The sequence below is a fragment of the Dipodomys spectabilis genome, unplaced genomic scaffold, assembly GCF_019054845.1.
Source record: "Dipodomys spectabilis isolate Male_0828 unplaced genomic scaffold, ASM1905484v1 ptg000146l, whole genome shotgun sequence".
Taxonomy (NCBI): domain Eukaryota; kingdom Metazoa; phylum Chordata; class Mammalia; order Rodentia; family Heteromyidae; genus Dipodomys; species Dipodomys spectabilis.
The window spans coordinates 2,549,469-2,563,638 of NW_024870823.1; the positions used below are offsets into that span (position 1 = coordinate 2,549,469).

General features: G+C 48.3%; 1 protein-coding gene across 7 annotated transcripts in view; it reads right to left on the reverse strand.

Moving 5' to 3' along the window:
• Plekhg3 (pleckstrin homology and RhoGEF domain containing G3) overlaps positions 1 to 12,437 on the reverse strand; it is a 43,414-nt gene extending 30,977 nt beyond the window's left edge. For 4 of the 7 annotated variants that reach the window (XM_042691841.1, XM_042691839.1, XM_042691840.1 and 1 more), the window contains exon 1: positions 12,295 to 12,437. The gene's annotated coding sequence lies outside the window, so the exon portion shown is untranslated. The remainder of the gene's footprint in view (positions 1 to 12,294) is intronic. The other 3 variants (XM_042691844.1, XM_042691845.1, XM_042691842.1) reach the window with 1 other exon arrangement.
• Between the last annotated feature and the right edge of the window lie 1,733 nt (positions 12,438 to 14,170).

The following is a 14,170-nucleotide window of genomic DNA, read 5'->3' on the forward strand; positions in this document are numbered from 1 at the left end:
AAAGCCAGAAGTGGCGCTGTGGCTCAAGTGATAGAGCACTAGCCTTGAGCTGAAGAGCTGAGGGCCGGCACTAGGCCCAGAGTTCAGGCCCCACAACTGACAAAAAAAAATAAGTGAATACTGGTCAGGCTCCAGTGATTCATGCCTATAATCCTCGCTACTCAGGAGACTGAGATCTAAGGATTACAGTTAGCCCAGGCAGGAAAATCTGTGAGACATATCTCTGATTAACCACCAGAAAACCAGAAGTAGCACTATGGCTCAAAGTGGTAGCACTCGCTTTGAGCAAAAAAGCTCAGGGATAGTACCCACGCCTGAGCCTAAGCCCCACGGCCACCACCAGCACCAACAACAACAAAAGCTAACTGCCTGTGGCTCATGCATAAAATCTTAGGTACTTAAGAGGCTGAGATCTTTGGATGGAGGTTTGAAGCCAATCTAGGCAGACCAAACCAAGAGACTCTTATAATTACTAACCAAGAGCAGGGACTAGAGGTATGGCTGAAGTGGTAGAGCACTAACCTTAAGCACAAAAGGTTAGGGACAATGCCCAGGCCCTGAGTTCAAGCTCCATGACCAAAAAAAAAAAAAAAAGATTATGGCAATATTTGACACATATTTCTATAGATTTAGTATCATCTCTCTGTATCAAAATCCCAGATGGCTTTTTGCAGAGACTGACAAGTTAATTCCAAATTGGAATGGAAGAGACACAGAATAGCCAAAAAATAGTGAAAAACAAAGTTGGAAGACTTGCACTCCCCAATTTCAAAACCTTTAACAAAGTTGCAGTTATCAGGACTGTGTTGTACTAAGCATAAGAACTTACATATAGATCAACAGAAGTGAAAGCACAAAAATACAAGTTTGCATTTAGAGTCAACTGATATTTTCAACAGGGGGCCCAAGACAATTCATTAGGGAAAAAAATATAACCTTTTCAACAAATGTTATTGTGACAACTGGACATTCACATGCAAAAGAAAAAGAAAGAATTCAGATATCTAGCTCATCTTACACAAAAAGTCAAAATAGATAATAGACCTAAATGAAAAGGCTTTCGGTAAAAAAACTTGGAGAAGGGGCTGGGAAGGTGGCTCAGTGGTAGAGTGCATGAGGCCCTGGTTTCCATTCCTCACTACCACATAAGCAGAAAAAGCCGGAAGTGGCACTGTGGCTCAAGTGGTAGAGCGCTAGCCTTGAGCTGAAGAGCTGAGGGACAGTGCCCAGGCCTAGAGTTCAGGCCCCATGACTGACAAAAAAAAAAAAAAATGTGGAGAAATACTTGGTGGCAATGGCTCACGCCTGTAATCCTAGCTACTCAGGAGGCTGAGATCTGACGATTGAGGTTCAAAGCCAGCCTGGGCAAGAAAGTCCATGAGACTCTTATTTCCAATAAACCACCGGAAAACCGGAAGTGGAGCTGTGCTCAAGTAGTAAAGCGCTTGCCTTGAGCTGAAGATCTGACGGACAGAGCCGAGGCCCAGAGTTCAAGGCCCACAACTGACAAAAATAAAAACAAAACAAAACAGTAAATCATCCTATGAACCATGGTTTCTTGCAAATAATTCCAAAAGCACAAAGAACAAAAGAAAAAAATATAGCCGGGCACTGGTGGCTCACACCTGTAATCTTAGCTAGTCAGGAAGCTGAGATCTGAAGATCAGGATTCAAAGCCCAGGAGGCAGGAAAGCCCTAGAGACTCTTAGCTCCAGTAAACTAGCCAAAAGCTAGAAATGGGGCTGTGGCTCAAGTAGTAGCCTTGAGAACAAAAGCTCAGGGATAGAGTCCAGGCCTAGAGTTCAAGCTCCAGGACTGGCACACACACAAAAAAACTTTCCAGGTGAATTTAGGCTTAAGTGTGAGAGGCAAACACTGATATCTAGAAAAATATATATTATATATCCATATACTTAAAGAGTACATGTATACAATAACATTTTAAGGAAACTATAACAATATGTATATTATGTCAGAGTAGAAAAGGATTTCTTTCTCTCTCTTTTTTAAAAAATTGTTCTGGGGGGATCAAACCCAAGGCCTCATGAATAATAGGCAAGTGCTCTACCACTAAGCTACTTCTCTAGCCCAGAAAGGATTCCTTGAACAAGACACAAAGTACAAACAAAAAATTTGTAATTCTACAACATTAAAATTAAAACTTTCCAGTGGGGCACTAGTAGCACACACCTGTAATCCTAGCACTTGGAAGGCAGGAATATCAAAGTCAGAAGCCAATCTGGACTATACAGCAAGATCCTATCAAACAAAGCAATTAAAACTTCCCTATGAAAATCACATTAATTTTTATAAATTAACACAACTCACGGATATATAATGTATGGAATGTAAATGTTAATTACTTAGCAAATATATATGTATGTGCATATATGTACATATATGTGCATATATGTGTATGTGTGTGCATGTATTAACTCCTAGAAATGAATAAGAAAAAAATGACCCAGAGTTAAGAATGCATAAAGGACAAAATTGCCTCTGGAAAGTGGATGCCAGTGATTTATACCTATAATCCTAGCCACTCAGGAGACTGAGAGCTGAGTGCAATTTGACTAACTCCAATTAACCAGCAAAATGCTGGACTGGAAAGTGTAGCTCAGGTAGTAGAGTACCAACTGTGAGCAAAGAAAGTTGAGAGTATGAGGACTTGAGTTCAAGCCCAGGACTGGTGCATGCACATGTCTGTGCAGGTATACACACACACACACACACACAGAATGGCCTCTGGAAAAGTACACAGGCTTATAACATGTGTCAAAGTAGGGACTGGTAGCTTGGGGACAGAGGTGGGAGGCTGCTGTATTACCTTTTATAGTTTGAACTATACGGATATGGTCTTGTTACCTGGCTCTTTTTTTTTCCTAACAGAGGGCAAAAACACAAGAGTAAATTATTAGCCAAGAGGCACGCAAAAGACTCATCCTGATCTGTAAATTAAGGGTTAATTTTTACAAACAACTTTAATGTATCATTTCATATCCTCCAGATTAAAAAAAATTCAAATATGTTCATGTTCATGTTTCTAGTAAGAATGAGTTACAAATAGTTTGAGAGCACTGTTTAGCAGTATTTTGATAAACCTCACCTTATAACACAATAATCCCCCTGTGGGCTGACACACTAAGACTGACATGTGACCATTCAGCACAGCATTATCTTCAGTGGTGAGAACATGGAAACAACCTACACGCCCATCAATAAGGGAACCATGTCATAATTATACAATGGATTCCACAGAGCAGTTAAAATGACTAAACTTAAATATATCAACATGGATAATTCTGAAAATAACACTGAATGGTGTTTAAAAAAAAAAAAAAGCCAGGCGTCAGTAGCTCACACCTGTAGTCCTTCCCAGCTACCCAAGGAGCCTGAGATCATGAGATCAGGTTTGAAGCCAGCTGGAGCAGTAAAGTCCATGAAACTCTTATCTTCAATTAACCATAAAAAAGCTGGAAGTGCAACTGTATAGGTTCAAGTGGTAGAACTCTATCCTTGAACACAAAAGCTCAGAGCCAGCACCCAGACCCTGCATTCAAGCCCCTGGACTAGGACTGGGACTGGGACTGGGACTGGCACACACAGATACAACACACAGATACACACACACAATCCAAGACTATCTTCAACCACAATTCTATCTATGACAAAAGTAAAATAACAGTTTTATAAATTACTTTAAAGTAATAAAATAAAATGGGGGATGCAGGTGCCAGTAGCTCAAGCCTGTAATCCTAGCTACTCAGGAGGCTGAGATCTGAGGAGGGCAGCAAACCCAGCCCAGACAAGGAAGTCTATGAGACCATTATCTCCATTAACCAAGAAACAGAGAAGTGGAGCTGTGGCTCAAGTGGTAGAGCACTAGTCTTGGATGAAAAAGCTCAGAGACAGTACCTAGGCCCTGAGTTCAAGACCTAGGACCAGGACGAAAATAAATAAACAAATAAACAAAACAAAATGGGGAAAATGAAGGAATAGGTAACACTTACCAAGAATCATTGTACTCATAACCTTACTTACGGAATTGTAACCCTTTGTACAACTAAATAATAATAATAATAACAAGAAGAAGAAGAAGAAGTTGTTAAAATAAAAACATTCATAGAAATGAGCAATACCATATTCAGGAAGTGTTAATTCTGAGAAGAGAAGGAAGAAGGAAGAATTGAGGAATAAAAACAAGGCTTCTATCACATCTGTAATATGTTATTTCTATAATAAATGAGAAATAAGTATGAAAACAGCATTTACTGGATCTGGATGGTGGAGAGATGGGATAGGAGACCATAAGCAGGGACCAACCAATACCAAGACTTCACAGCGCAGCGTCCTGTCTAGGACAGACACAAAGGTCCTGATGGAAAGAGGCTTGGGTTAGTTTAGAATGCAGCTTTCCCTGTCATTTTCTGGCTTCAGGTAGGTACTTATGATGGAAATGCATGGAAAGCATTCTTGCTTCACTGAGGCAAGCATCCTTTGGGCTAACTGGCAATCTGCTTGAGTAGAACTGAATTAAGGTGAGCCCCAACTTCACTGTAACCCACCCACGCCCTGTGGACAGAGAACTGTCCAAAATGCCACAGTTTTTAAGAGACTGCAGTCTGGCCTAGAGCTAACAGCACAGGCTTTGGAGTCATTCAAGTTCAAATCCTGGGCTGTGGGTATAGCTCGGAGCTAGAGAGTTTACCCCACAGGCATAATTCCCTGGGTTCTATCCTCAGCACCATGAAAGAAAAGTTAAAAAGCCTTATCTCTGCCAAGTATTACAGCTAAGTGATCCTGGGCAAGTTCCCCAAACTTGTGGGGACTCAGTTCCTTCTCTGTGGAGGGGGCTAGCATCATCTCTTTTGCCTTATTGAGAAGATCTGAATTATGATTACCTAATAGCAATACCTTTTACATTTTTTTGCTAGTCTGACTGAGAATCTTTTCAAAATGGACACTTTCTTCACTTTATGAACAACCAAGGGGAAACAACTTACCTTTTCTTGACAACTCAAGAGTTACAATTACCCACTAACCATCCATTACTCCAAAGATGATCACCAGAGGGCAAAGGTGTGCCAAGCCATTCCCCCTAAACAAACAGCCCTGATTCTTCTGCTAAGAGCAGGCTTTTCCTAGTGCTCCAATCTCAGCAAGCTCTTATTGCCAGCTCTTACTGTGCTGTGGTCATTTTCCCTCTCTGTAGTTTGGTTTGCTCTCTTTCATTTGCTGTTTCTTATCTGTACTGCGCTCACAAACAGGATGGCATAGCTCATGGGTAAAAGTTTACTGAATCTGAAGACACTGGTATGAATTTCGTAGGAACCCAAGTCCCTGGCTGGTGTGATACCTTCTTGGCTTTAGGCAGGTCAGGAAAGCTGTTGGGTAGCTGCTCAGCTGTTAGGGCTACATTGGTGTTATGGGCTATCACGGTTTATATTATGGGATATATATATAACCAAAGCTACAAGCACACCTTCATGTCCACTCATTCTGGGCCTAACTTGCAGGGTAGAAAACTCTGCATCAAACCTGAGAAGACTGCTCCCAGTGATTCCAGGTTCCTTTACACTTTAAAGCCTACAGAAATACAGAATACAGGATGACCCAATGAACTTTACAATTTTGCCGGTGGGAGGAGGGGGAGGAGAGGGAGTTGGGGAGGCAGGGCGGAAAGGGGTGGTAAGGGAAAAATAAAGGAGGGGTAACAATGCTCAATAGGAAATGGATTCCTTACCTTGCTCGTGTAACTGTAAGCCTTCTGTACAGTATCTTTACAATAAAAAATATATATCAAGAACAAAAAAAAAAGGATAGCATCGCCTGTGGTGATTTAAGGATTGAGACTTCATGATTCCATAGTTGAATGAATGAAAATAAATGTAAACTCTACCATATTAAAAAAAGAAAGAAAGAAAGAAATACAAGGCTGCCTGCCCCACTGTGTGTACAGCTGGCCACCGGTTAACCTCTAAGAATCCTCCCACTCCCGTACTGGGGCTTGAACTCAGAGCCTTATGCTCTCACTTGGCTTCTTTCGCTCAAGACTAGAGCTATACCACTTGAGCGACATCACTTCCAGCATTTCTCTGGCTAAATGAAAATAAGAGTCTCATGAACTTTTCTGCCCAGGCTGACTTCGAAGTGCAACCCTCAGATCTCAGCTTCCTGAGTAGTTAGGATTACAGGCATGAGTCACCAACTCCCCTGGCAACCTATGAGAATCTTATATTCTGACCACTTCCAGACAGGAACAGAACATTTGTGAGAAGTATGAAAATTTCTTTAATTCTTAAGGTTTATTCACACATTTGCATTTTCACTTATTTGACAAGTAGTACTGGAACACTCTCTCCCTGCCCCTCTCTCTCCCCCTCTCTCTATCATAGATAGATACACAGACACTCGGGACACAGCAGTGGGTTGGATGGAGACTGTATCAATACTGGTCCCTTCTCCTTTCAGTAAATATTTCTCCTAGTGCTCAAGAATCTCTTGTACACACACACACACACACACACAGAGGAATAAAGGACATAAGTTCTTCAGAGCACCCAGTGCCTGCAGAAGCCATCTCTTTTCTTGGGATTGTAATACCACAGTAAAGACTTTAATCTTCTGACATCCCTCCCAACTCAACTCAGACTCTAGCAATCATTACAGCAACTTCTAGGACCCTCACTGCATGTACAGATACCATGTTAGAACCTTATTCAGGTTCTGAGTTTAGCTGCTCAGCATGAAATAGAGAAGTGGTCTGTGGGTCCCTAAGCTTAAATCTGAGCTTCCTCCTGAAGTCCAGCCAAGAGAATGCACCAAGGCCTTCTCTCCCTCTTCACACTCCCACATGGGAACAGCCCACCCAGATGGCCTTGAATCCACCACTGCAGCTGAGACCACCTAGCCCTGATTACTCTCAGAGGAGGGTCCCCACAGAGGCTCACCATGCCCTGCAGATCACACTTTGTATCGTTCTCAATGCTGTATGGGAACAAACAGCACCATTTCTGCTCACATCTTTTATATGTTTGTGCTGCTACTGGGGCTTGAACTCAGGACCTGGACACTGTCCCTGGAGCCCTTTCACTCCACTTGAGCTACAGCTCTACTTGTGGAATTTTGCTGGCTTAATTGGAGATAAGAGTCTCACAGACTTTCTTGCCCAGGGTTCAAACTGTGATCCTCAGATTCTGAGTAGCTGGATTACAGATGTGAGCCACTGGTGCCCAGCAAAACTTTGTTGAGTATAGTGGAAGTTATGTGAAGTTTTCCAACATATGTGAAGTTTTCCAACTGTACATGACAATTTCACAAATGTTCTTGCCCAGGCTGGCTTCAAACCATGATCCTCAGATCTCAGCCTTCCAAGTAGCTAGGATTGTATGTGAGTCACTGGCTGCCGGCCCTCAGAGACTTCTATAAATCAAAATGAAGCCAACAGAGCCAACACAGCTAGGCCAGCCTGTATCTCCAGACAGCCGACATCCTGAGGAGCTGCCAGCATCTCCAGACTGGCCTCTTGCTGATCACAGGTTGGACACTGCCCAGTTTTCTTTCTCCTGACTTCAGGTCACATCACAAACATGCTTGGGCTGTTCAGAGCTCTCTCCTCCAACTTCCTGTGAGGTCAGATTCTATCTAGCTTTGCCCCAACTGGCAGGCTCAGAAAGTTCCTTCATCAACTAGGAGGGCCTGGCTGTTCAGCACGCCACCAAGGGGAGTGGCCTATCTGATGACCACTTCTCTGAGCCTCACCCCTTCAGCCCATCCCTCACTTCCTGAACCAGGGCAGGGCCCCCAGGAAACCACTTACCACAAATTTTGACAGCAGCATTTTAGATTACACCCTTTGGAGGCCCTTTGGAGGCCCAGCAGAGAGGGGAAGAGACTCATCTGGTGAGCTGATGGGAAGCAGTTTGAAGCCTACAGGCCTGGCCCCGAGCTTTCACTGTGTTGTTCTGTTACTGAAATCCTCAGCCAGGCACTGTAGTGGGTACCTGCACTTGGAAAGCTGAGGTAGAGCTATCTCTCTCTTCAGGCCAAGAATAGGAGACCAGTCTGGGCAGGCTAGCAAGACTCCATCTCAAAAATTAATTCTGCCAGGCACCAGTGAGTGGCTCATGCCTATAATCCTAGCTGCTACTCAGGCAGCTGAGATCTGAGGATTGAAGTTTAAAGCTGGCTGGGGCAGAAAAGTCCTTGAGACTATGTCCAATTAACCAGCAAAAAAAAAAAAAGCCAAAAGGGAAACTGGTTCAAATGGTAGAGCACTAGCCTTGAGCAAAAAAGCTCAGGGGCAACATCCAGTTCCTGAGTTCAAGACTCAGTAGCAACACAAAATAATAATAAAAATATTAACAATAATAATAAATTAGGATCCCTGATGAATCCTTATCAAGGATCTTTGCAGAGCTTCCCCAGGGCCTCCCTCAACCTCTTGCCAACTCTGCAGGCTCTCTTCATGTTCCCCTCACCTTTCCAGTATAACTGATCTAGAGGGTGAGGAGAAGTGGACAGCCTTCACAGTTGTGAGGCCAAGAGGAGAGGCTAGGGAGAAGGTGTGATTCATCAGCAGATTGTAAGCAGGGGGAATTCCAGAGCAAGGGAGGGTCATGGCTGCTCCAGGTTATGCTATCTATCCTAGCGGCAAGAGCCAGCCTCCATCTGGGGCTATGCATCCTCAAACTTCTATAAACCAGGGTAGGACAGAAAAGGGTCACCACTAGAAAGGCTTCAGTCCGGCTCTTTATTTTCATTGCCCTTGAATTGCCCTATTTCTGCTCCTGCTCAAAATTTAAAAGTTTGAAATAACCCACACAACCCCTGCAAAATTTGGTTGGAGAACTCATTTATTGCACAGCTCTACACGCATGATCTCATTGTTCATGTTCACAATGCTACATGTTGTAGTTATGTGACTAACTCCATTACACAGGTATGAAACACAGGCTCAAAACAACATGTCAAGGCTGAAGGGCTAGTAAGATGGCAAGTAAAGATTTGAACCTGACTGTGTCCAATTCTAAACCATGTTCCTTAGTGTGATCACGGTGGGATGCTGAAGAAAAGCAAATCAGAGCTGAAGGAAAATAGCCCCCTGCAGACAATCAGTTCTAAAGTCCTGCCTGAAGGACACCTTTACTGGATACCCCAGGCTAAACTATCAGCCCCCCACTTCCAAGACAAGTTGCTTCTACTTTCCCTACCGTAGTCTTCCGCTATCATTAATATGTCCACCGTTTCAATTAGCTAACTTATTTATTATCAGCTTCCCCCATCAGAGGTCTGCTCTATGAGACACATGATAATTGGAATGCTGTATTTTGTCCACTGCTGGGTCTCCAGAACCCAGCAGTCATATATAAAATGCTAATAACTGCTGGATGAATGAATATATAAATGAGTCCTGAAATAGAAAAGTGAAAGAGGAACAAAGGAGAGGAAAAAAGACAGAATCTAGCCGGGCGCTGGTGGCTCACATCTGTAATCCTAGCTACTCAGGAGGCTGAGATCTGAGGATCACAGTTCAAAGCCAGCCTGGGCAGGAAAGTCCTTGAGACTCTTATCTCCAATAAACCACTAGAAAACCAGAAGTGGCACTGTGGCTCAAGCGGTAGAGCACTCACCGTGAGCTGAAGAGCGCAGGAACAGTGCCCAAGCCCAGAGTTCAAGCCCCACAACCGGGAAAAAAAAAAAAAAGACAGAATCTGGACCCTGAGACGAGTCTGACAAAAGGAAATGAGGGCCTGGCACCCCCCAGGACGCTCCAGAGAACCTTGTTGATGGCAGTAGTAATTTCCAGTTGCCACAGCCCCAGCTTGAAGGCCTCTAGAAACTGGGGAAGAAGAACAGCAAGCAGGGCAAAGAGGTTTGTAGCCTTGGAACAAAGGCCTATGGACATACAGCTGGCCAGAGGGGTGGGGCAGGGCAGTGGCATGGGCAGAGGGACAGCCTGGGCAGACAGGGAAGAGGGAGGAGTCACTGAGGAGGGGCTGAAGGCAGCTCTGCAGCTGCAAAGGTCTCTCTCACACACACACACACACACACACACACACACACACACACACACACACACATTCACCAGAGTCCCCTCCACCACCAACACAGCACAGAACAGCTTCACAATTAACTCTCTATCACCAGGGCTGAGGCAGTGTTTGTGGCTACCTCCCAGCTCTGGGCCAAGAGCTTCTTTTCCAAGTTCTGAGAATGGGATGGAGGAGGTAAGATGTATGGTATTGCTACAAACCCTTTCCCCCTCCAGTCCAGGCCATCTCTCAGGCTGTGGCCTTTGGCCTGCTTTGGTGTAAACACACTGACTCTGGGATAGCAGTGGATTTGGTAAGGCCAGTGTTTACTCTGGAGCTGAGATATCTCATGCCAGAGGAGTAAACTCCCTCCCTTGCTCCTGGTGTCTACCATCTCCTAGTGGCACACATGGGACATATCCAGTTGTAAAGCTCTTGAAAAGAGCCCCTCCACCCACTGGGCTGCTTTTTTTTCTTCTTCTTCTTTACTTTTTTGGTTTTCTTGGTATAGAAGTTTACAGAGCACTTTACCAAAAACCTTATAAAGAAAAGCAAGCAATCCTGCTTTATCATTTGGAATTCATGTAGAGTCAGAAAAGGTAAGTAGATTGGTTAGGCAGATCAGAGTGGAAAAAGCAGGGACTAGATGGTGAGGAAATCTGAGCTCTGGTCCTTATTTGGCCAATAGGGACCCAGTCTGGAATCATCTCACCTCAGGCTCTTCTGCCTTCCAGTGTAAATGGAGCAGGCTAATCTGAGCAGCCTTCCAATCTGGTGACTATCCATCTTTGATGGTATGTAGCACGTCCAGGCTAAAAGTCAGAAAGCAATCCAGGCTGGACTCCCAGTCCACTGCCCTTTCTATTCACCCTGCTGCCACTTCTAATAACAAGAAATAGAAATGCCACAAAGCAGTTCTTAAACAAACCAATCCCCTAGCAGCTGGGATTTGGCCTGGGGCTAACCAGCTCCAAGCCCCATCCCCAGGGACCCAAGGGATTTGTTGTCCAACCTTTCAGGAAGGGAGGGGGCAGAAGAGGCAGCTACCACGCTAATAGCAGGTGTACAAAGGGAAGACACACCAGCTAACTAGAGTGAGCCCAGAGGTGAAGAATGACCGTGAAAGAGTCACTTGCTTTAGGGTCTCATTCCCTAGGCTTTCTGGGTAGCTGGGGTTCAGTGGCGCACGATCCCGAATGCCGCAATGTTAAGGCTGGAAAGGTAGCCTCTTCCTCGGGAAGGCCAGGCCTCTCCGGGCTGTCATTACTCTCCCTGCTTATTATTTCTTGAGCAAGCGCCATGTGACTGGGCTGTGTGCAAAAGCATGATTGGGGAGACTAGGAACCCCCAGGCCTGAGTTCCCTGTTAGTTGATGCAGTCCTGGTCGCCTCCTGGGGGCCTCAGAGCAACGGACTGGCCAGTATACGGACCACAGCTTAGGGAGTGACCTCCAGAACGAAACTCTTACCACGCCTTTGCCGCCCCCCCCAAAAAAAAAAAACCCTCACACACACACACACCCGCCTCCAGCCATTACAGGTCTCCCTTTTTCCTTTTGTTTATGAAAAGTTGCTCCCCCACAAAAAGTAAAAGCTACCTAAACAACGTGGTGCAAAGCTCAAACCTGAACTGCTTACCGCGGCTTCGCAAACCACAGGGCTGAGAACCGAGTGCAAATAACCAATCCCGCGGATGGCAGGAGCGGGCAAGGTCGAGGCAGTCCGTGGCAAACAAGCGGCTCGGTGCCTAAAGCTCCGGGTCACCCCGTTTCAAGCGCCCGCTCGAACCACGCCGAGAGAGGCGGGGAGCCAGATTCCCAGAAGCCAGCGCCTTGCGGCACTGACCGGGAACCGGCCGCGAGCGGCGGGGCCGCGGGACGGAAGCCGAGTGCTCCCCCAGGCCGGTGCGCGGCCAGAAGGCAAGAAGCAGACCACCGGTGCGCCCGCCGGAGCGCGGCCTAGCGGGCTCCCCGGACTTCAAACGAAGCCTCCGCGGAACCAACCCCAGGCACTCGCCCCTTCTGTTCCCGGGGTGGGGGCAACAAGGACGGTGTAGATCTCCACCGAGAGCGACGCGCACTCTCACCCAGCCCGCAGCCGACGCCGCACGGGCCTTCCCCAGGGGCTCCCGGTCCTCGGTCCCCGCCTGGGGGCTTGTCCCGGAGGGCCCGGGAGGGCGGGGACCCTGCGTCCCTCCAGGCACAGCCACTTGGCCGACCGCACGTGGGTCCCGGGAGAGGGGAGAAGCGGGGGTCACTCACCGATCGGCGGCCACCCCGCTGACTCCGGACCGGCGCGGCGCGCGGAGCTGCCGGGTGACGCGGCGACGCGGGCGCGAGTTTGAAAGTCGCTCTCGGAAGGGGCCGAGGCTGCCGGCTGTGCCCGCCCACTGCCGGCCGGGAGGCGGCGGGGGACGCGGCCCGCTGCGAGCGCGGTCCTCGGGGACCCCGTGTGCGCGCCGCTTCCCGGCGCCCCGCGGGAAGTCAGGGCCGAGCGGTGCCAGAACCGAGGCGGGCCGGAGGGAGCGGGCGAGGGAGAGAGGGAGGGCCGGCGCGCGGGAGGGGCGGACCAGGAATTTTTCCAGTGGGTGGAGACTGGCGCTGGCGGCTGGAATCCAGCAATCTGCAGCTCCGCGGGGCTGGGGGTGGGGTGGGGGGCCGAACCTTCGGGGCGCTGCGAAGGCAAAGCGGGGCGCAGCGAGGCTCGGCCTTGGCTAATGATTAACGCCCCCTGCGGGGGAGAGCGCTGCCACCCGCGCGGGAGGCTGGAGGACCGCCGGCCCCGCCCGGATTACCTAGATACACGTGGTGGGGGTCACCCTAGTGTCACAGCCCTGAGACAGTGGACATCCCAAACATCCCCAGGGTACGGGCTGGAGGGGGAGGGGGGTTAGGCCCAGCCATGGCGGGAGGGCTGTGTCTAGCGAGTCCGGAGTCGGGATTGGAGGCGGAGGTCCCGATCCACCCCCACGGCAGCCGGTCACCTCTGCCCGCGTGAGTCAGAAAAGCACGTCTCGAATTCCTCCCTGAAACCAGGTCTCGGGGCGGCCCCTTGACGGAGGTAAACCCAAACAGGAGAAGGTGACCACCTGGCAGGGGTGAGGTGGCCTCCGGGAGGAACTGTAGGTGGGAACACAAGACGCGGAAATGTGGTGATCGAGGCCCCCAGTTCTGCAGAGAACACGCGCGCGCACACACATGTACACCCACTGCCCGTGATCTTGGACGCGCGGAAAGGCACACACCTGAGAATCGGAGGGCGGGGGGGTGGGGAGGGAGGCGGGGAATGAGGACATTCAATGACTCGGCCGTCGGATTGTGAGCAAAAGCACCAATCTAAGAAAGAAAAGCATAATCATTCAGCGGTAAAGATGGGGGGGAGGATGCCAGTCCCACTGACACTAAAGTGAGGAAAGCCCAGCGTGGGACCCCGCAAGAGGAACGACTCCCACTGGTCACAGTGCCCCGGGGGGAGGGGGTCCCTCAGATTTACGCAAGGGGGCGGGGCGGGGCGGGGCCGGGCGAGAGGAAATGGCTTTCAGGTGACTTTGAAACCCGACCCTGGGGAAAGGTACGGTGCTGTCCCCGCGCTTCTGACTTGGGGGAGGCTCGAGGCCTGGCCAGCCCCAATGTTCCAGCCCGCATTCCTTAAGGAGGAAGGATCTGTTCTGGCCTTGCGGAGCTCCAGCCCCCGGGACACACCCGAGAGAGCCGAGATTGCAGAAGGGCTCCTCGCATATAAACTTCCGCCGAGGCTCCCTGGACCGTACGTCCCCGCTGGAGGGGAAAAAGAAGCCTCAGCCCTGGGCTGCCATCCTGGGGATATGCTATCCTCTCGCTTCCCCTCCACCTCCTTTGTTTTGCCCTTTTCTCTGATCGTCTGAATCTTACAGACCCTTGCCTGACCGGCAGAAATCCCCTGACCTAACTTGTGAATGCAGCCCTCCGTCCCCGGCCAGAGCAGGTAACAGTGTTAATGACGGTAACAATGACTGTCCTTTAGTTTATGCATGCAGTGCCTGGCTGATAGGCTTTAAGCCCCTCCCCATTTTCCAGAGAGAATTCTGAAGCTCAGAAGATGACAATCTTCCAAAGTACAGACCAACAAGAGTCTAGGTGGGTCTAACATTGATCGAGG